The 22480-nt window shown below is 40.8% G+C and overlaps 1 protein-coding gene and 1 long non-coding RNA gene across 2 annotated transcripts in view; one reads left to right on the plus strand and one right to left on the minus strand.

The window, feature by feature from the left end:
• The window catches only part of GPR39 (G protein-coupled receptor 39), a 107858-nt gene that overhangs the window by 6559 nt on the left and 78819 nt on the right, over positions 1 to 22480 (minus strand). The window lies entirely within an intron of this gene.
• LOC137153784 (uncharacterized) lies at positions 5430 to 12975 on the plus strand. Its single transcript, XR_010919900.1, has 2 exons — positions 5430 to 5566; positions 11338 to 12975. It is a non-coding gene; the product is annotated as an uncharacterized lncRNA (long non-coding RNA).

The following is a 22480-nucleotide window of genomic DNA, read 5'->3' on the forward strand; positions in this document are numbered from 1 at the left end:
CCCACTCTGTACTGAAATGCAGACCCTCCCCCCAACCGACCCGATTGAAATCACCTTTTGTAAAACTAGCTACATCAGATCCTAGAAGAGGAAAATATTCAGCAAAACTTATATCTTACAAATTCTAAATTCACTGCCATGGGCCCACATTCCTGTAGATTGCACTTGGAGTTTGCCATTTGCCTTCATTATAAAGAAGGCATCTTTGCCACTTTTGTGCCCTCTGCTCCTACTCTTTCGGTGATGGCAGTCACTACCCAAGTTAATACTAACTAGTTGTGAAACCTTTTACTGTTAAATGTTTTTTCACAAAGGTTATCACATTTTTTAAACCAGACACCTAGCATTAACTTAACTGACTAATACAATGCCACCTCTTTTTTTAATTGATTTAATATGGGCTTGGAAATCTACTTGTTTTTCACTGCACACATGGAAATCTAAGCCATCAGTTTTTGGTTTCATTAAGAAAAAACAAAATACTGCTCTCTCCCTCTTATGATTGCTAAGATGATCAACGTTTGGAAGGCTCATGTAGTGCTGTCTCCCAGAATCTGCAGGCAACTCCTGTGCCTCTTCTACTGCCCATTACTTTGAGAGCAACCGAGTGAAAATAAATTAGACCATTGTCATTTTTATGGCTGTTATTCAGAATTGTGTGTGGAGAAGTGAAATTAACATGAATGTTACTGCTTGGAAAAAGATATGAGCATCAGAATAGACAGACAATGCAGCTATTTGTAAGGAAGACACTATCGCCTCCCGAAAGAAGCTGAAGGAAGGTTAGAGTAGCACAGTGCTCTCCTTGCAGAAGGTAGGAAAGTAAGGGAGAAAGTGTTGAGGGAGATCCTTTTTCCCTTGTGTGACCCAGGAGAAGCAGCAGAAAGTTCCTCTATTCCAGTAGCTATAAGGAGTGGCACTTCAATTGCAGACAACAGCTAACTAATCAGAGACTGATACAAAAAGATGGCAGCCCAAGAAGAGTCTAAAGACTTCACTCTAGTCAAAATTCCAACTCTTTTTGTTAGCAGCAGTGGGAGAATGGATGGCTGCAGAGAGGGAGTGTCTTCTCCCTGACACTCCCCTTCTCTGGCCCCTAATCTTTCAAATCCAGTAGATTTAGAGGTTTAGTCTTCTGCCTAGCAAGTATCTAATATATTTTCCAAGACCTGAATTTAAGCACAAAAAAAAAAAAAAAAAAAAAAAAATCAGAAGTTGCAGGCTTTTCTTTAAAAGCTTGTCTGAGTCTACCACACACACAGTTATTAGTTGGGGCAAACCCAGCCCGCCAACTAAACCAGTATCTCTTTAGACCCTGATGGAAGCCAGCCCACCATGCTCCACTGTGGAGATCTAGGTGCAGCAAAGTACCAGTGTTTCCTTATCTTACTTTAAAATCATGCTTTAAGGAAAGAAGTATTTGGCTGTCCTAAAAAAGGATGGTCCTTTGCTCACTAGTTCACCATTTGGCATTGTTCCCCTCCCTCCTGCAAGAGAAACGTAGCTAAAAATGGTGTTTTTTGGAAATAAGGGATGGGTGACTAACAGTTGCATGGTGATAGGCTTTCTGACACAGAAAAAACCAATGCTGAGATGTTCCAAGGCAAAACTTTGTTTCCATGCAAGTTATATTGTGACTGGTGATAACATTTCTTTCTTTGAGGCACAGGATGGGACAGTGATTGACTCTAATTATCTAGTTCTCTGCTAATTTTGCATATTCCTTCCCAACCCTTTAAGAAAAAAATTGCAGTCTTTGTCCTTAAAGATAGACTAAATGTCTCAAATCGGTGCACCGTGTTCATGGCTGATTAATGCTTCTGCTGCTCTTCTTTAGGCCATGGAACGTCTGCCACTTCGTGAGACAATGTGGAGAACATTGAGCAAACGCATGTGGTGTAGGAGCTGCCAGATACTGCCTGAGGAAAAAGAAGGATCCTCTATTCTTATTACAATAGCGAGCTGTAGTGCTTTAGGCCACCAAAGAACATTGTAATTCCATGCAATGACAGACATCAGAACAAGTCAGAAAGAGCATGCGCGTGCGTGCGCAAATGCAACTGGATGAGGCAGGCAGGTGACAGAAAAAGAAAGGCTTACTCACGAGGCAGCAACCAGGGCTCTGACAAGTTGGCAAACATGACTCCCTTGAACACCAAATTGCTCTCAGTGTGCATTCTGTAGTCAGCTCTGCATCTAAGCTTCAATGTACTGTCAAAACACACCTTCTTTCTTAGTTACCACAGAACGAGGCATAAGGCAACTGTAGTCTGCACAATGGAAAAGATGGAAACTACAGCCCTTTCTCCTCCTGGTAATTAACTTTATATTTCCTGATAATCAATTGCCTAACCCTGAACTCCTTAATGCAAAAAGTATCAGACATCAATGAGAGTTTTGTTTAAATAAGGACTGTAGGATTATGCTCCATGTACAGTATAAAGTATCTAGTGAAATCAAAACATGGGAAGCATACAAATCATTTCTCTCACTGCCTCCCACATATAAGCTTCGTTAGCTGAAGGACAAACATCATAATACATAATAGTAAGCAGACAATGTCTGTTGAGGTGACTATAAAAGCTTGGTTAATCCAAAAGATAAAATATTGACCTCTGCCTTGTCTGTGTCAATATTTCAGGAGATGATAAATTTTGATGTTCACTGAAACAAGTCAATACGTGCATTGCTACATCCAGTTTGAATGAGGTCATCAAGTTATTAGGTATATCACTGCCAAGCCTCAAGTTTCAGAAGTAGTTATTTTCCTTAAAACAGTAGCAACAACAAAATAACTCTACTATTCTAGAGAGGGAGAAAACTAGTGTAATCCAAAAACCGGGCATTGACTGTGAAAGTGACATTGTAGGGATGGGGTGATGGTCCTAATGATTTCCATATCAAACGTGCTCCATTCACACCAGCCAGCTCTGCAAATTCAACGTGGGAACTGAAAATCAGGCTAGGCTGTCTGCTAACTGTGCATCATCTCCAGTTAACAAAAGATCCTGCGAGCCAGATTCTTCCCATCTCTGCAGCCTGGTTATTTGCCACCATTGCCATCAGTGGCTTTGCACATGTGTAATGTTGTAATTGGAATTGAGCAAACAAGTCTGTTGATCACATGCAAGGGCGAACACAATCCAGCTTCTTCTCTCTGAGTTGTGCTGTCTCTACAGGGCCAATTTTTGTCATGCCTTTTTGTCAGGGCATATTTTTGCCACTAATGCTGGCAGACATGTCTGAATACACCAGGGGGAAGAGGGGGCGGCAGATCTGCTTAACAAGAACCTTTTTTTTTTTTTTTTTTTTTTTTAAATAAAATAAACAGTCATTCAGAACAGAACTAAAGCCCATCAATTATTTTCAGATGCAGTCTAATTAGTTAACATTTTTTCAGGCCACATGCCACACATGGTTAATTCTTGGATAAGACTGTTGGTGGGACCAGGCACATGCGAGCCAGCCTCCTGTGAAGTACTGAGCACTGTGAACTCCCATAGCTGTCACTGGGAGTAAAGTACATTTAGCACTTGGTAGGCTAGTGTCCCATAGGGCTGTCCTGGGCAAATCATGAGTTAGGATTTCTCTTTTGTATGTAGTGATATAATGTAGCCATTTGCAAGGGGCTTTGACATTTCACTGTTTGATATTCAAAGCAAAAAAATACTGTTTCAGTGAAGGGATCAGAGTCCCTGTCCAGCAGTGTAGGAATTATAGTAGTACCATAGCAGCAGCTGAATCAGAACCATAGGCCCAGTGGGGCTAGATACTATAAGAAGAATTTAGGCAGGGTCCTTGCTCCAAAGATCTTACTGTTATAACAGCTAATAGGGTGTGCACATCATGCATGCTTCTGAGAGAGATGAATTACACACACACACACACACTGTGTGTGTGTGTGTGTGTGTGTGTGTGTGTGTGTGTGTGCCTTGCTGTGCAACTGACGTGTTATCAAGCATTTTAGGCAATCTCCTATAATTAAATTCAAGTGTGGTGTCAATCTTAAGGGCTTCAGCAGTTTACATATGCAATGTGGTGGGTGAATCGAAGCTTTCTTGCATGGTCAAGTGCAGAGAAAGCAAGCAGTGTTTTGTTTTAGAAAGCTGTCAGTGCCTACCAGTTCTGGCGCTGAGCACAGGAAATGGGAGACTCAACTGCAAAATTTTAATAACTAAATACCCAATTATACTGTTCTAAAACAACTTGCTTTCTTTCCCAGTCAGAGAAGCTATTACTGTCTTAAGTAAATCACAGATGTTAATGAGAATGAGTGCAGTCTGGTTGTAAATTACACTTTTAGTGCTTCTGGCAGCTCCTCTCTCAAAACTGCAATATGTCTAGTGTGGAACTACTGGCAAACAGATTTAGGTTTATCCCTTTAAAGAAAGGATCGTGGATGATTTTGGTGGCAGTGCTGGTGAGAGAGAAATGGCACCAGGCCCATGTACGAGATTCTCCAGACATCACTGCAAATGCACCTCTAGTTCTAACCACAAAAGGGTTGGAAGAGATTGAACTCTTGGTCTCACACACAGGGTGAGGCTACCATCTCTTCTCTTTTTCACCCCTCCCCCATTCTCCCCAACCAGGATGTTAACAAGTGATCATTGGTAGCAATATGGTGAACGGGTTTGCTAAGTTTGGGTTAAAACAATGACATGGAGTAGCAGAGAGTGCAGGTAACTCCAGTTCCTTCTCATCTCATTGAGAAGACGGATTGTTCTGCAGCTCTCCTGCGTCTGCTCTATTGCATGCAGTGTTTCTCCCTTACTGGCAGAGAAGTGCTGCTGCAAAATTACATCAATTTGCAACGGAAGCACTGCATACAACTTCATTTAGAATCCCTTGGCTGCTATAAATTGCAATTTATTCTATCTGTGGCTTATACAAGAAAGATTCACAGTAAAAGTATGGTCACTCAACAAGAGCAACCTTTTTTTGGATGAACAGTGGTGGTTAGCTTCTAAATGAAAAGCTACATGCATTATATAGTGTAAGTCCCAGTCTTCTCTCACCTGTAGCAACGAATGCTTATAATTTAAAACTTTTAAATGCTTAACTTTTAGAAATAACTATGAGGAATATTTTCAAAGGCACAAATTGGCACTTACCTCCCATTTGTGCCTTTGAAAATTTTCCCAAAATCTCCCCCATATAATTTCTTTTAAAAGTTAACCATTTAAAAAAAAATTACTCATCTTCACTTTTTCCTATTATTCATTTTAATCATGTACATATCTATTGATTCCCCCCCCAATCAAGGATGTGCCAATACTTTGTGAACAAGGCCATAACCGCAGGGTTTTGAGGGGAAAGAAATGACTGCTTAATCTTTGATGTTTTATTTTCACTGTATAATTCTCTTTCACAGTCTAGTACCAGGTTAGTAACACAAGACTGATGTCTTGTTTTCCACACAACATGCAGCAATTCAGCCTTCTCACGATGCCATGCCAACCGGCCTCAACCCCTCTCTGGAAGGGATCCCATCTCTGGATGAGAAGGTAGTTCATTCTCCAGGACCATTCCATCCTTGGCCGTCTCAGCAAAGTGGCTAAGAAGGGTGAGAATTAGTGGTGCGTTTGATGCGTACGCTTGTCCAGTTTGACACTGGATGTACGTCTGTCTCATTTCATAGGCTAGTAAGCAGTCATTGTCCGGCTATGCTGGAAGGAGGACAGGAGACACTGGATGTGGTTTAATTAGGCTGAAGCTTTATTCCTAGCTGTTGGAGTAATAAGCCAATAAAAGTGTACAATGCAGGTAATTCCATAAACATTTACAGATACTAAGGCAGGGGAGGGGAGTGTTTGTCCCCATCCTGGTCCACAGCCAGCCTGCTGCTGGGATCCACCATCCCCCCGATCTTCGAATGAGGGCTAAGGTGGGCTATAAAGGGGGGGGAATTGTCTTCCAGGTGTAAAAGTCATAGGAGCCCCAACTCCGCCCCTTTGAAGAATACCTCCTTTAAATGCTTTCCCCATCCATTTTATCTGATCACTGTATCCCTTCCCAATGGCAATCGCCACACTCTCTTCATCTGAATCTGCCACAGCAAGTCACTCGGGCTTTCTAGCCTTTAAAGGAGCCACACACTTTTTGCTACAAGACAGACAAGGGCCCCCACACCACTTAATGTGCAGTGTGGTCATTATTAGATAGTAATAATGCATAAGACTGACATGAGTCTCATTTGAGCCAGTGATCAGCAGTTCTTTTTAGGTTCACCATATTACTTGGCCTAGAGATGAAAAGTGTTGTGTTTTCTCTCTCTCTCTCTCTCTCTCATCATGTATCCACGCCCAATCACTATCAAAAATGGTGATAACATATACTAATCAAATTGTAATTCAAGACTACTTTTAAAAAAAAAATGCACCTCCATATTCAGCTAATATGAAAGAGCAATGGTCTAAAAAGGTATTAATTACATTTCCACAGTGGTCTCATTTCAGAATTATTTTAATGTCACAGCTGTCAAAAAGGCCTTTATAATGTACAGATCACCATAAAAATAAAAATGTCTTCATTAAAAAGCAGCTGAAATACTGGAATAGACACAATCTTGCGAGGAGGGATAGAAAAAGGAAAAGTAATCTTTTAGTAATGTTTCTCCCCTGCAGAACAATTTCTTTGGAATGGTTGCCTCTGATTTCCTTTTACAAAGAATGAAGACTTGTTTTCCTCATGTGTTAGAGAACCACTGGAAAAAAAGTGCATTTTCCTTATAAACCTCATATAAATTCAAAGTTGCAATCAGCAAACATACAATTTAGAATTTAGTTTTTTTCAAAAACATTACAAAATTAGCCATTGCAGCATTAGACACCTGTACCAGGAGTCTCATCTTGCACAAGCCAGTGACAGAATTCATTGAACAGTTAACAGCTGAATATAAATCCAGGGAGGCAAAATATTAGATCAGCGGATATGAGAGATACTGAAGAGCGCTGCCAGAAAGACAGGTCTGAGCTACATTTTAGACAGAACTAATTGTCATCGTGGGAATCAGCAAAGCTCTTCCAAACTGGAAAGATATTATTGGGCTCCTAAGATGGCTTTTGCATTCAAAACTATCAGATGATGAAAACCTACTGCTCTGTAGCTAACAAGTTGAAAATGAAATTATTAGTACATTAAAGAAGAGCAAAAACATGACTGCCAGCTGATTTTCAATGTACAACAGACTCAGTGAGAAAAGAAACCAGAGCAAGTTCCATTAAAAAAGTGGTGTGCAGCCATTTAAATTTTGCATCAAAGTGCACAGTCTAGATGTAACGATGTCCAAACTAAGAGGAGGGAAGAACAGAAATTCATTATACCATTCACAATACCGGTGGAAAAAGGAGGGTAATTTGGTTGCTTAAGCGTGGGACTAGAAGTCTGACCTCAGTTCTAGCCCCAGCTCTTTCACTGACTCATTGTGATGTTAGTAAAGTCATTCAAAATATCAACAACAAGGAGGTTTAATTCAGTAATGTGCGTAGAGTGCTTTGAGTTTAAATGAAAATGAAATTAAATACCAAGTGCAAAATTCAGCACTATTTAGCTCAAGGAAGAAATAATTTGCAAAGGCTATGGGAACACACACAACACTATAGCAGCAATTTAAGGGAGAAATGAAGTGTCTTGTTTTCATAATGAATACTGCAAACACAAAAATCATGTGCCTGATCCTGTTCCCATTGTATTGTGTCAGATAATAGGTTGGAAGCAAGATGGAAAGATTAATAACCCTTCTAATGAGAAAGGAAGCAGGGCATTCTGTGGCTGAGTCTTGATCGAAGACAAAGTCCAAAATACCTCAGCAGTTAGGCTTAGGCGGAAGGGACTCATCCATCCCAGTAACTTAATGAAGGGATGGGTCTCCCCAACTTTCAGTCAACTGCAGAAGAATTTTAAAAGAGGGCCCATGCAGCCCAAACATTTCTTTTCACACACTGAGAACCCGAAGGGAAGGCAAGGAAAGATTCAGTACAGATGGGTAAATTTTACTCCTCTTAATTGAATTTTTCTCCTTTGTACTGTCTAGAAATGCTCCCATATGGGTCGGGTGGAACTGTTCCTGTAAGTTGTTGCAGCTGGAGAGCTACAGTAATTCACCAGAGGTGCAGCCTCATGTGGAAAGGGTAATTTTCTAGAAGATATACAATAGCAAGAATTCTCCACCTCTGACAGAAGGAGTTATAGAGCTGCATAGAAGTGAAGGGTTTGGGTATTTTGTATTGCAAAATGTACCCAAGCTCCCCTGGAGATACTAGCCTGATGCTGAGCTGGCTGTGGGCCTGAAGAGAGTGGATATTTTTTAGTTAGGTGAGTTGCAGAGAGAGAGGAAGGGGAAACAATGTGTCCCTCCACCACCCCCCCCCCCAAAAGTGGCATTTTTTTAATGTATTTATTTATTTTAAACAAAGCCCAATGTTTCAGATTTTTTTTATCCAGGGCCAATTTCTAAAGATCCAAAAATTTATAACCCATCTGAGAGTTTTCAGAAAAAAAAAAAAAAGAGTGCTTGCTTGGAAATACCATAATTAATAAAAAAAATCAGTCAAGATAGAGTGAGATATTTCATACCAAAGTTATCTCCTTCCTCAAATCAGGGTAGAATCTTTACTTCAGTGACCTCTAACAGAGTCTGTTAAAGTAATGAACCCAGAAAATTACAGGAGTACAGACTCAAATCCACCCTCAAGCCTGCTTGAAAAGGATTCCATTAAAAGTGTGTTTTTGCAGTGGAAGGTAGAAGAGATACAGACTACCCAAACTGGTTCATTAAAAACAGACCATTGATCCAGTTCTCCTCCTCAGGCAATGGCCAATACCCAGTGCTTTAAAGGAAGGTGAAGAGATCCTTTAACACGCCTCGCTAGTTTATGAGATATATGCATGCCATGCATGTACAGATGGAATTCGATTTCCTGTGTGACCACTGGAAGTGATGTACTGAAGCATGTTGGAAATAAAACATATGGGATAAGAGTATTCAACTTGAAACACAGTTTTGCCTAATTAATGTTACCACAGTATTCAGTGGGTAAAGTTTTCAAAATCACATAAGTGACTTAGGCTCTAAAGTGCCTAAATCACTTCTGAAAGTGGGATTTAGGTGTTTTTGAAAATTCAATCCCATAATACTTATTTGACCAGGAATAGTGTGGTAATGTTCCTCACTTGCACATAGTGATTGCGAATAAAGTCGACAGCTGCTAACAGTTTCCGCTTACACAGGGGCAGATATGTCTTGATTACTTTCTGACAACAAATTATTTGCAACAAAATCAGAGTGGGGCTTGCTGAGATACATAGAGCTACCCCAGAATCAGGAATGGACATCATTAAGACTGAAGACTGACTGGCCCACCACCTGTAACCGTGTCCGCTGCTCTTCACAGCTGAGGAGGTCCAGTAAAGATGCATTGGCCCCTATGATAGCTCAGATCCAAGTTTTCTTCAAAGCTACTATATGCACAAATAAAAAGGAACCACCTGGCCAACCGTTTCTCCCTCTCTCAACCAAGCCTCCCTTTTCTGGGCCAGGTCACTGAGAAAGTGGGGATCTCTGAGCTCCAGCAGAACTCATCCTCTCTTAACAGCCTGTTTCCCTCATAAGCAATGTTTCAGAGTAGGACTTGGTGCTAATGAATAAGTCTCTTTTCTCCAAGCCTTTCTTAAAGGAATCATGCAACGAAGGGTGGAATTTTCAAAAACACTAGGCACTGGTCTAACTCAGCTCCCACTGAGGTCAATCGAGTTTGATCATTGACTGAAGTGTGTCCATTAGGCCAATGCAGAGTGCTTTTGAAAAATAGAATCCTAAATAGGATTTTATGATGGATGTACACTCCCTCCTAATGCAAGAGAGAAGAGAGTAAACACCATTAGATCTAAAGTCTTTTGCTTCTTCATAATATTCACATTCAGCAATGAGATAAGGTATTCGGCTCCTTATAAATATCTCAGCTAGCCTGCGTGCAGCAATATCTACAGATTGAATATACATCTCATAAATGAGCATTTTCTCTTGTCATCAAGTATCATCCTCATACCATGGGATTAGGATATAAAGGAAAGAGTCCGATCAGTCTGACAATTTTCTTCATAATTTGTTTTAAAAAGAGTCATTCAAATCCCTTTTGCTGTTTTTCAGACTAAACAATTGAAGCAATTTAATTCCTTTCTATGCAAGTCTCACCAGGTTCAAACATTTGTTAGCCTTCTGATTCTCAGTTATACCCTTGAGTAGAGACCAAAACGAACTCTAGTATTCCAGGTGGAGCTGGACCACGCAGTTTTCTCTATCTTTTGTAGCACCTTTCTGATGAACACTAAGTGCAGTGAGATGATAAAGGAGACTTGAGAAAAGTAATTAAACCAGGGCCCCCGCTATCTGCCACCTTTCTCCACTCACACACACACAGTGTAACTAATTCTAAGCTAAGAAAGACAGGAACCAGCCAGTGATGTACAGAACAAAATTATATTCATGAGCAAGAGAAGATCAAGAGTGATTCTAATTATATGATAGTGCATCTGATCTAATTACATTCATCTATTACAATCCTGAAGCGGAAAAATCAAGAATCCAGTGTCAGGCTGTATTTTTTGGGGAGCAGAGTGGGGAGCACAGTGAGGTCATGCATGACTTTTTGACATCTAAGTGAGGTGACCTACCCTCTCCAGATTCTCTTCATTCCAAATCTGCTTTACTGTACAGGCTGCTATTTTCCTAAACATGTCTTCTCTCTTTTGTGTGTGCAACCACCAATCACTTGGTGCACAAGAGGCCCCAAATTGCAGGAGAGGCGGGGAAAAGACCCCCACCTCATCTTCTTCCCCAATTCACACTCAGAAATAATAACGCTAGCCAAGCGTAAGAAACTGGAATTGTACACAATCTAGTAGGATGGTTTGTTGAATATTTGGGTTATGGATCTATGTTCTACAACATACAGAACCAGCAACTTAAAATTTGGCAGATAAAAAGATGGGAGAGGGAACTGGCCAAAGAAATTGACCTGGATAGGTGAAGTCTCTATATAGGAAAGGGTATACACTTCTTCAATTTGTGTAGCTCAAAGAAATGTTTATATAAATTACTGTATAGATGGCATTTGACTCCAGTTAAGATCCATCATATTTTTGCTACTAGATAGGAGGGGTTACATGTAAAGAGGAACATACTTCCACATGGTGATTTTGGGAGAAAATTATTAAAGGTCTTCATCTTATGACAAAACAGTGGCTTCTTAGAGAACCCCTGACCTTCTTACTTAATGCTTCAGTAAAAAGCTGCATTTTAAACAGAATGACAAATTTTTTTTTTTTTATTAACAGCTAGAGTCTATTGCACATTATTGGAAAAGATTGGACAACTCCTCCTATGGAATTGTGATATAGTAAAATATGGACCGTTCCTGTAATGGAAAAACGTTCACAGCAAGTATATACACAAGAGAAGCTCCACAACAAAGATGCTCTATGATACCAATATTATACCTGAGATACATCATTGATATTTTCATCCTCTGGACAGATGACCTAAACTCCCTCATAGATTTGCAACACAACTTCAACCACAACTCATCCATGAATCTCTGATTAGAAAACTCCTACACCAGCATCAGCTTCTTAGACACCATGATCAGCTTCAGCAAGCAAACACTACAGATAACCTATGGATCACCACACTTACCTTCACTGATCCAGTATTCACACCAAACATCCCAGGCACTCAGATATCACAGAATAGACTCCAAGAAAAAAGTCTGGTATATACACCTCAACACTGATAACGCCACCTCCACCAAACAAGGACACTCCAGCAGAGAAGATGATTGCATCGTGGGCAGGCCACCCCAATACCCCAAGAGAACCTGCTTCAATACAGAGGGGGAAAAAAAAAAAACAACCCACACCACACCACACGTATGACCACATATCCCTAGTTGTCATCCACCACCCCACACTGGAACCTACATCGAATATCATTAAACAATTACAACCCATATTCAATGGGGATCACATCCTGAAAGAAATCTTTCTGGCCTTCAAACCACCCCCAAGCCTCACCATCAGAGCAAGCTCCCCACAGACCAGGACCCAACAGCTCAGAGAGGCACCACAGCCTGCCATAACAGATGCAATACCTGCAGACATAGCTTCACTCCTTGAATGATCAATACTCCCAACAACACGTTTCAAGATCCATAGGTCCTATACATGTCTATCACAACATGTTGTGAACTTCATCCAGTGGACTAAATGCTCCAAAAACAACTACCACCACCAATCAGACAATCACTATGCTCTCAAATGAATTCATGCAGATAAATTATAAGACAAAAAAAAAAAAACCACCATATCTCCTGTGGGTGAACACGTGTCACAAAATGATCACTCCACATCTGACCTCTCCGGCCCCGTGCTCAAAGAAAACTTGCCCAATGCCTTCCAAAGATGAGGCTGGGGGCTTAAATTCATAACTTTAAGACACTAAAAATCATGGACTGAATAAAGACACTGGATTTGTGGATTACAAACTATAACCTGCTAATCCTCCTTTCTCCTCAGACTTTAGAGATGTTTAACTGCCCACTTCATCTTGAATAGTCTTTTACAACATTTTAGCTCCTTGTGCTAAACAATCTGTTCCACCTTGAGTTTAGAGGTGGCACTGAGTACATTCCCAGACCTGAAGAAGAGCTCTGTGTAAGCTCAAAAGCTTGTCTCTTCACCAACAGAAGTTGTTTCAGAGAAACAAGATGGGTGAGGTACTATATTTTAATTGGACTAAGGATAGGTATTTAGAAATTTGGTCACTCTTTCTAGCATACTCTGAGGAGGGCTCCCTAATCAAGAAGCCAGGTTCTTTGAACATTAAGCTGATGCTGAATAAGTAATGTAACAAAGCAGTATGCTTATGTTTTATTTTAACTTTTGCCTTAATAAAAAAAGGTTTTAAAAATTAGAGACGTATGAAGAATGCTGCTTTCTTTTTTTTTTTTAAAATCACATTTTTGCTTATTTATTTTTCTCTCTTTGATAATCAAGTTTTTTAGGCAGGGACTGTGCCTCCTTTGCATTTCTACAGCACTTACACAATGGGGCCTTAGTACTGATCTGGGTACTACTGCAACAGAAATAATGCAATTATATAACATTTATGTAATTACCTGCTCTTTTTCTCAAGGCCTTCTCTCTTCCAATCAACATGTAGCTATTTACACTAGAATTTCGCTCCTGGTCTTCCCTGAGTGCCTTCCGATTTCTGCCTGTTGATTTATTTTTTTAATATCCCTCCCACCCCATAATTGAGCCACAACTAAATTAGGCAAGAATTGAGACACCTCAACTCTCCTAGGAGGAGTTCAAGGACTGCTGGGTTCCTCCATTTTAAACTTTTTAACAGTTCTTTGATCACATATTGGAAAGTAGAACCATCATTTCTATTTTCAAAGTTTAAAAGGCAGATCTTTTCCCTCATCAGCCCACTACTCTAACCAATAAGAATATAAAAAAGCAAGGACCTATATGTTAATTTTTCACTTCAGCAAGGCATAAGCAAGCATGGGAAGGCTGAAGTTTTACAGTCCCTATTCCCCCCCACACTCATCTTTTCAACAGGATGAAATGGCTCATGGTTCCAAAGTAAGCTCTTCAAACAGAGATTTTTTCTTTCCAGCAGTCACAATACAAAGAACTCCTCCTCCTTGATGAGAGGAATTTGAAGTGCACTATAGCCAATCACTGGACACTGGAAGTTATATGGCAGACATGTTTTTTAAGAAGGAGAACACAACAGTAATATTAAGCCAGCCATTTATCAGAATTGCTCTGCTCTTGGTATGTGGGCTGCAAGAGAACCTCCTAATTCATACTTAAATCTAGCCTCCAAAGAAGGTGTACTATGAGAGTAAGTGAAGCTTCTTTAGCAATTACACCACGGCAGTCCTGCTCCAGCCAAAGGAGGAAAGCGATCCCTCCTTAGGGTGTTACAAATCTGACATTAGGAAGCTCCGGGTTCATAATTTTGCTGTTACATACCAGGCAAATATCTTCCTCCGATTTGCCACAGTTGTCCCCCGGGTTTATTTTTTTTCCCCTTCAGAACATCTCAGAAGTTCTGAGACAGTGTCTATGGAAAGCTTAGACTGTTTTTTATCCTACTGTCTTACATTTATCCAAGTTAACTTTATATGGCAGAAAACTTGTAAGTGGAACATATAAGATAGTAATCCAACTAAAGTAGAAAATCATTTTGTACAATGGGCAGTAATAAGAAACAAATTGAAAGAACGGTTTTAAAAAATGCTGACTAGTGTAATGTTAAAATAGCTGCTTTCTGTTATCTCATTACCTTAGTTAATATATCATCATCAAATTAATTTAGAACATTACACTAGGGTCAGATTTTGTATGCTATTAAACAAGGATTTATTTAATTAGTGGCTGATCAACAAGACTAAACATGTTTTTGATGACATCTTTTGATGGTATGAAATCTAGTTTCATTCCTCGCCAACACCTGTATTCCTACTATATATATTATATTATTCTAAATGCAGTAAATCCTATTACTACACATAGGAGGTTCTTACAAAAGGACTTTCTGTTTTAAATACATATAGCGTACAGAGGTATAACATTTTATAGAGCTCACACTTAATTTTACTTTTTTTTTTAATATTTGGTCAAAATAGCAGCTGTTCTGCACTCAAACTCATTTGTGATAAAACACACTCACTCCTACACTAAAGAAGCAATTCATGACTGAATAATGTTTCAATTCAAAAGCAATCTCTTAGCTACAGGAAGCCTCGAGTTGCTAGTCTGAACAAAACAGGGCTTCAGTGAATGATCCACCTTGAAACTAAATGAAAATTGAGCAAGTTGATCTAAAACAGGAAAATGTTATGTACAATGTAATATTTTAGCTACAATGGAGAAGCTTGTTACAGACTAATTCAATAAAAAATCCCATCAGTAAAACAACAGGTGGTCTTAATTTTTCTTTGTTCTTTTAAGGAAGACTACTTCATTTTTGTTATACTAAATATATATACCAATTTTGGGTTTGGGTTTAAACAAAAACTGAATTTTTAAAACAATATTGGATGCGTTTCCAAAAGATTTGCTCTAGGAATTATTTTGGAGAAGTTTATAGCCTATGCTATAGAGGAGTTCAGACTAGATGGTCACAATGATCCTTTCTGGCCCTGGAACCTATGGAAGAGCAATTGATTAAAAAATGCAGATTTCCCCCCCCCCCCCCCAAAAAAAAATAAAAAGTGATAATGTTCCTTTAAAAAGAATTTCATTACCATTCATTTTCTACTGAACATTTCCATTTCCATTCTTCATGAAGTGGCAATGTAGGAAGCACTGTGTTATCCAAAGATGCTGAAGGGCCAGAATTTAAGTGGCTGTTGCCTGTACTATTACTTGGGGGCAAGTTTAGTTACCTGATATGCTAATGTAGTAAAAAGATTTCAGTCCAAAATTATGGAACTATGGGAGAAGGTTAGGCCACCATGAGGGAGAGGGAGACAGGCAATAGGATTCTGAAGGTTGCCAGAGGAGCAGTCATAAATGCAAATGCTAAAGGTGCCGTCAGCTAGATAGAACCAGGAGCAAAAGTGGAAGAGTAAGAATGAACAACAGTGTTTAAGGTAGCAAACTCCTCAAGAAAAAACACCTTCTAATTAAATACAAAAGAATTCAGAGAAGGTTATTAGTGAAATTGGGCCAGACTGTTTCAATGTATTGAAAACTCACTCATAGGACTTGAAGGTCAGATCATGATCATCTAGTCTCACCTCCGGCACAATGCAGGCCAGAGAGCCTCACCCACCCAATAGACCCCTCACCTATGACTGAGTTACTGAAGTGCTCGAAAATGGTTTAAAGACTTCAAGGTACAGAGAATCCACTGAAGGGGGCGGATATCAGATTGCAGGGGGTGAAGTAGAGAGCTGGAGGTAGAAAGACTTGGCACATGAAAGCAATCCTTGACTGTGAAGAAAGTTCTGGGGAAGACAACTGACGGTACTAGTTGGAGTAGAAGCACAGTCTGATTGTCTCCTGAAGCTACTATGATTGAACAGATTGCAGTAGCAGAGATGGTGAGTGGTTGAGATAAAAATATTAGCAGTGCAAGGTCAGATTAAAGATGCATTCCTGGAACTGTATGTTCTGAAGGGTGCAACAGGCAGATGTATAAACAGACATATATGAGGAACAAGTTAGTCTGGGATTTTGAGAGGACTTCAAGATTTCTGGCCTTGGGAATAAAACTAAAACTAAATAATTGATCAATTCAAAAGCAAGAATAATAGCAGAGCAAGATGCATGGAACAAAAAGGACATTTTACCCATAAGGTCTGAAGCATTCAGGGCAGTGACACTCAGACTGAGGCTCATGAGCTGCAAGTGGTTCTTTAATGCGTCTCCTGTGGCTCTTTTCCTCTGAGGATCACTGATTCAGGAGAAGGATTTTGAATTGTACATTTATATGGGAATTTTTTTTTTTAATTGAGTGGTATTGAAATACGTAAATTGTGCGCTTTTCTCCTGCTGCTTGAATTAGAGATTTACAATGACAGTTTACATTTAGTTCCACACAAAGAAAGAAGAGAAAAATCAAGTGATAAATTGCCAATGGTCTCAACATGGAGAGCACTTTACACAAAAATTCATTTCAACTTGCTGAGCTGGCACTAGATTACAGCAAATCTGGCAAGATTATGAATTAATGACAGTGGCGAAAGCTGGGCAAGACATTTTACCAAACTTTGTTGGCATTAGCTCAGAGTCTATAAACTTTTAAAGAAGAAGAAAAAAAAACAATGACTTTGATTGGTGGCACTGTAACAGTTTAACACTGACATTAAGTTTTACCAGGGCACTGAGCATATCTTGACTAAAGAGACACCTTCTTTAGCAATGAAGAGCCGAACGGTTATGGTAAATGACAAAAGAATTCACAGCAGGACAACCACGATGCTCTTAACAGCTTGACTAAAACTGCAAAATGAACATAGTACATTGTCATTGCCATTGAAGCCAGCTAAGAATGTTTGACCTTTATATGCCACTAACGACCAGTGAGAAGATTGAAGTAGTACTTAGAATTCTAAGGATATACAATGGAAAGGACAGACGTCAAAAATTGGGAAAAAAAACAAAAAAAAACCCTAATGATTTCGATCCACAATTATGTACTTTAGTGCATCCTAAAGGCAAGACACACAGCTGAGGAACCAGAGAACAGAAATGTAGGCCTGGAAGGGACCTTGATAGGTCATCTAGTCCAGTCCTCAGCACCAAGGCAGAACTAAGTATTATCTAGACCATCTCTGACAGGTGTTTGCCAACCTAGCCTTAAAAACCTCCCTAGGTAATTTCTTCCAGTGCTTAACTACCCTTACAGTTAGGAAGTTTTCCCCAATGTCTAATTTAAATCTCCCTTGCTGTAATTTAAGCCCACTACTACTTAGAATCATAGAAGATTAGGGCTGGAAGGGACTTCAGGAGGTCACCTAGACCAACCCCCTGCTCAAAGCAGCACCAACTCCACTAAATCATCCCAGCCAGGGCTTTGTCAAGCCTTAGAAATCTCTAAGGATGGAGATTCCACCTCCTCCCTAGGTGACCCATTCCAGTGCTTTAGCGCCCTCCTAGTGAAAAAGTTTTCCTAATGTCCAACCTAGACCTCCCCCACTGCAACTTGAGACCATTGCTCCTTGTTCTGTCATCTGCCACCACTGAGAACAGACTAGTTCCATCTTCCTTGGAACCCCCCTTTAGGTAGTTAAAGGCTGCTATCAAATCCCCCCTCACTCTTCTCTTTTCCAGACTAAACAAGCCTAGTTCTCTCAGCCTTTCCTCATAAGTCATGTGGTCCAGCCCCCTAATAATTTTTGTTGCCCTCCACTGGACTCTTTCCAATTTGTCCACATCCTTTCTGTAGTGGGGGGCCCAAAACTGGACACTGCTCCAAATGTGGTCTCACCAATGCTGAATAGAGGGAAATCACCACTTCCCTCAATCTGCTGGCAATGCTCCTACTAATGCAGCCAATATGCCATTAGCCTTCTTGGCAATAAGGGCACACTGTTGACTCATAACCAGCTTCTTGTCCACTATAACCCCAGGTCCTTTTCTGCAGAACTGCTGCCTAGCCAGTCGGTCCCCTGTCTGTAGCAGTGTTTGGATTCTTCTGTCCTAAGTGCAGGACTCTGCATTTGTCCTTGTTGAACCTCATCAGATTTCTTTTGGCCCAATCCTCCAATTTGTCTAGGTCACTCTGTATCCTTTCCCTGTCCTCCAGGATATCTGCCACTCCCCCCATTTTAGTGTCATCTGCAAATTTGCTGAGGGTGCAGTCCACCCCATCCTACAGCTTATTAATGAAGATGAACAAAATTGGCCCCAGGACTGACCTCTGGGGCACACTGCTTGTTACCAGCTGCCAACTAGACATTGAGCTGTTGATCATTGCTCTTTGAGCCTGATGATCTAGCCAGCTTTCTATCCATCTTATAGTCTATTCATCCAACCCATACTTCTTTAACTTGCTGGCAAGAATACTGTGGGAGTCCGTATCAAAAGCTTTGCTAAAGTCAAGATATATTATGTCCTCTGCTTTTTCCCCACATCCACAGAGCCAGTCATCTCATCATAGAAGGCAATCAAGTTGGTCAGGCATGACTTGCCCCTGATGAATCTATGCTGACTGTTCCTGATCACCTTCCTTTCTTCCAAGTGCTTCAAAATGGATTCCTTGAGGACCTGCTCCATGATTTTTCCAGGGACTGAGGTGAGGCTGACTGGTCTGCAGTTTCCTGGATCCTCCTCCTTCCTTTTTCTGAAGATGGGCACTATATTTGCCTTTTTCCAGTTGTCCAGGACTTCCCCCAATCACCACAGGTTTTCAAAGATAATACTCAGTGGCTCTTCAATCACATCAGCCAACTCCCTCAGCACCCTCAGATGCACTGCATCCAGCCCCATGGATTTGTGCATGTCCAGCTTTTCTAAATAGTCCTGAACTTGCTCTTTCACCACTGAGGGCTGCTCACCTCCTCCCCATTCTGTGTCGCCCAGTGCAGTAGTCCAGGAGATAATGCTTTTTTTGCCTCTGTCTTCACAGACAAGGTTGAGTACTTCAGCTTTTTCCACGTCATCTGTCACTAGGTTGCCTCCCCCATTCTATAAAGGGGTCACACTTTCCCTGACCACCTTCTTGTTGCTAACATACTTGTAGAAACCCTTCTTGTTACCCTTAATGTCCCTTGCTAGCTGCAACTCCAATTGTGCTTTGGCCTTCCTGATTTCACTCCTGCACGCTCAAGCAGTATTTTTATACTCCTCCCTAGTCATCTGACCGGACTTCCAGTTCTTGTAAGCTTCCTTTTTGTGTTTAAGCTCACTGAAGATTTCTCTATTAAGCCAAGCTAGTCGCCAGCCATATTTGCTATTCTTTCCGCACATCAGGATGGTTTGTTCCTGTGCCCTCAAAGGTTTCTTTAAAATACAGCCAGCTCTCTTGGATTCCTTTCACTCTCAGATTAGCCTCCCAGGGGATCCTGCCTATTAGCTCCCTGAGGGAGTCAAAGTTTGTGTTTCTGAAGTCCATGGCCTGCATTCTGCTGCTGTCCTCTCTTCCTATTGTCAGGATCCTGACCTCTACCATCTCATGGTCACTGCTGCCTAGGTTGCCACTCACTTCTACTTCCCCTACTAATTTTTCCCTGTTTGTGAGCAGCAGGTCAAGAGGAGCATGGCTCCCAGTTGATTCCTCCAGCATTTGCACCAGGAAGTTGTCTGCAGCACTCTCCAAAAAACTTTCTGGATTGTCTTGTCCTGTCCTCAGTGATTAAGGAAAACAATTTATCACCCTCCTCTTTATAACAATGTTTTACATATTTGAAAATGGTTATGTCCCCCCAGTCTTCTTTTTTCCAGACTAACAAACCCACTTTTGCCCCCCCATCGGTCTTCATAGGTCAGTTTTCTAGAGCTTTAATTATTTTTGTTGCTCGACTGGACTTTCTCCAATTTGTTCACATCTTTTCTGAAGTGTGATGCCCAGAAATGAACACAGATTATCCTCAGTAACCAGAGACATGCACAGAAGAGACCATTTTGAATACAGAATTTACTTCAGGTGACAAAGCACAGGTCTGCACACAACATTTCTTCTTTTTAGTGCCCTTGAGGCAGAGTTTTGACATGGGGTATGTCTACACTGATGGCGGCAAAGTCACCCCCATCAGATTGACCTTTCTGGATTGATTGAGCGGTCAGTAAAGAGCCACTCAATTGATCCAGAAATCAACGCTGTAAAACCACCCTCTCAAGTGGCGTAGCGCTGCGTTGGCGGGAACATGGTTCCCATCGGTGCAATGCAGTGAAGACACCACACAGAAGGGAAGTACAACAGTCAACGGGTGTTACGCAAAATACTCTATGTAGCTTGCGTAACTCCCATTGACTGCCACCAAATCACCAGGTAAGTGTAGACTGGGCATGGATAGTCCCATGCCTGAACCACATGCTTCTGGAAGTAGGGTGAGGAAGGAAGTGTTAGGAAAGGACTCTGCATTCTCCCCCTGCAGCTCATTGCTTCCTCTTGCTTTTGTCAGAGACACCACAAGACACGTTTCCCAGTGTACTGATGCATATTTTCTGACTAGGCATTGCACACTTCACCTCCCTTCCAGCTTTTAAAACAAAGTTCAAAGCATCTTTTTCAATAAAAGGCCTCTAAAGCTGCTTCAAATACAATTCATTGAAGTCACCAAAATCTCAGGTCAGACACTCCTGGAGTAAGAACCATGGGTGGAGGTGGGAAGGGGGAGAGAGAGAGAGAGAGAGAGAGAGAGAGAGAGAGAGAGAGAGGACCGAAGACCCTTAAGGTGAACTTTGCAGATTTCCTGTTGCATGCTCTCTAGGACTGAAGGGTTGGGAAGAAGGGAGCTTGTGTCCAAATGGAGGAGGTAGGATCTCCAAATTGATTAATATACTCCATGCCACTGTCTCCTCCTCTTCCCTGGCACAATGGCTCCCTTACCCGCCTACTCTCCTTATCTTGGAATTGAAGTTGGTGTTTCTTCTGGCAATATTAGCTTCTGCCCAAAAGCCAAGCAGAGATCCCACCTGTTTCACAGGGGAACAGGCTATTCAGAAGAGCTGCTCTCCAGCTCTGTACCCTCCTCAAGCCTATGAAGCCTAACACTGCATGGTGTTCATGAGTAAGGAGTTTTGCAGATGCAAGAAGGGAAAAGGTGATTGTGGGTCTGCTGCCCTCTTTCTTAAGCATGGGACTGCTTTAAACCCTTTCCCCTGCTCTGTGGGGCAAAAAGGAATCAGAGCCGGAGGCTGTGGAAATGGTTAAAATTTGAAAACCACCACGGGGGGCGGGTCAAAGTAACAAAGATTGAGCTCTGTCTCCTAGTAACGACTCCAGAAAAATGCCACATCGAGTGTATGTCAATTTAGTCTTCTTCCCTTTGCCCCCCCCAGTCAATCTGGTCAAGTGTTTTCACTGTGTGGCATTGTTTTTCAAAAGTAATGTGATGGGGAAAATCTAATTGTTTTTTTTAAAGGTTTCCCAACTTGTGAAGTCCTTCAGAGCTGCAGTGCTCCCTAGCAATCAAAATGTCTAAAAAATATATTAAAGTCTTTTCCAACTAGAAAGCTTTGCAAGAAACCAGGCTATTTTTTCCATTTAGCAAAGTTCAGAGAAGTAGACACTTAATATTTTTTAAATAAAGTCATAAGCCTGAACTCAATGAGATCTGAAATAGAATGATGTAAAGTTGTGTACTGAATTCACATACTGCTCAAGGAGATATATTACCTTAACTGAAATGTAGAATATTTGTAACTAAAAGTGCCAACAAACTGAGCCTATTGTTAAGAAGGATTTAAAATGTTATTCAGTTTGAACATTATTGGAAGGCCTTTCTTTGTATTGTATGAAAGTGTTCTGATAGTTACCTATTCATCATCATCTCTTCTGTGTTTAGTCAGTCATATATAAATGAACAACAGGGTGGTAAGTGCAGTTAAGCACTCAAAAGCCAAGAAATGGCAAATTTAAGATGACACATGCATCCTCAACTCGTGCCCTTGTGCCTATCCATTACATTTCAGACTATTTACAGAATTTCCATAGCTAGTACCATTGTTCCACCGTAAAATGCTTGATGTGTGTGCAGCAGTCTAAAATTAAAAATATCTTATCACTTTTGAACTGGGAACAAAACTCAAATGGCTGGACCATTTTTGCCAAAACTGAACACAACCAAAAATACATTTCTTTTAGATTGGAAAAGAAACCTGGAAGGGGATGGAGCGGGGCGGAGAAAAATCAGCATGGAAGTTTTGACTAACTGGAGAGACTGAACTCCCACCACATCTAAAGGTCTTCTCAGTGAACGCTATGTGAGGAGATACGGAAGTTTGTTTTTAA

Source organism: Emydura macquarii, unplaced genomic scaffold (assembly GCF_026122565.2).
Source record: "Emydura macquarii macquarii isolate MOO-44397 ecotype Brisbane River unplaced genomic scaffold, CSIRO-AGI_Emac_v2 contig_1253, whole genome shotgun sequence".
Classification (NCBI taxonomy): Eukaryota; Metazoa; Chordata; order Testudines; family Chelidae; genus Emydura; species Emydura macquarii.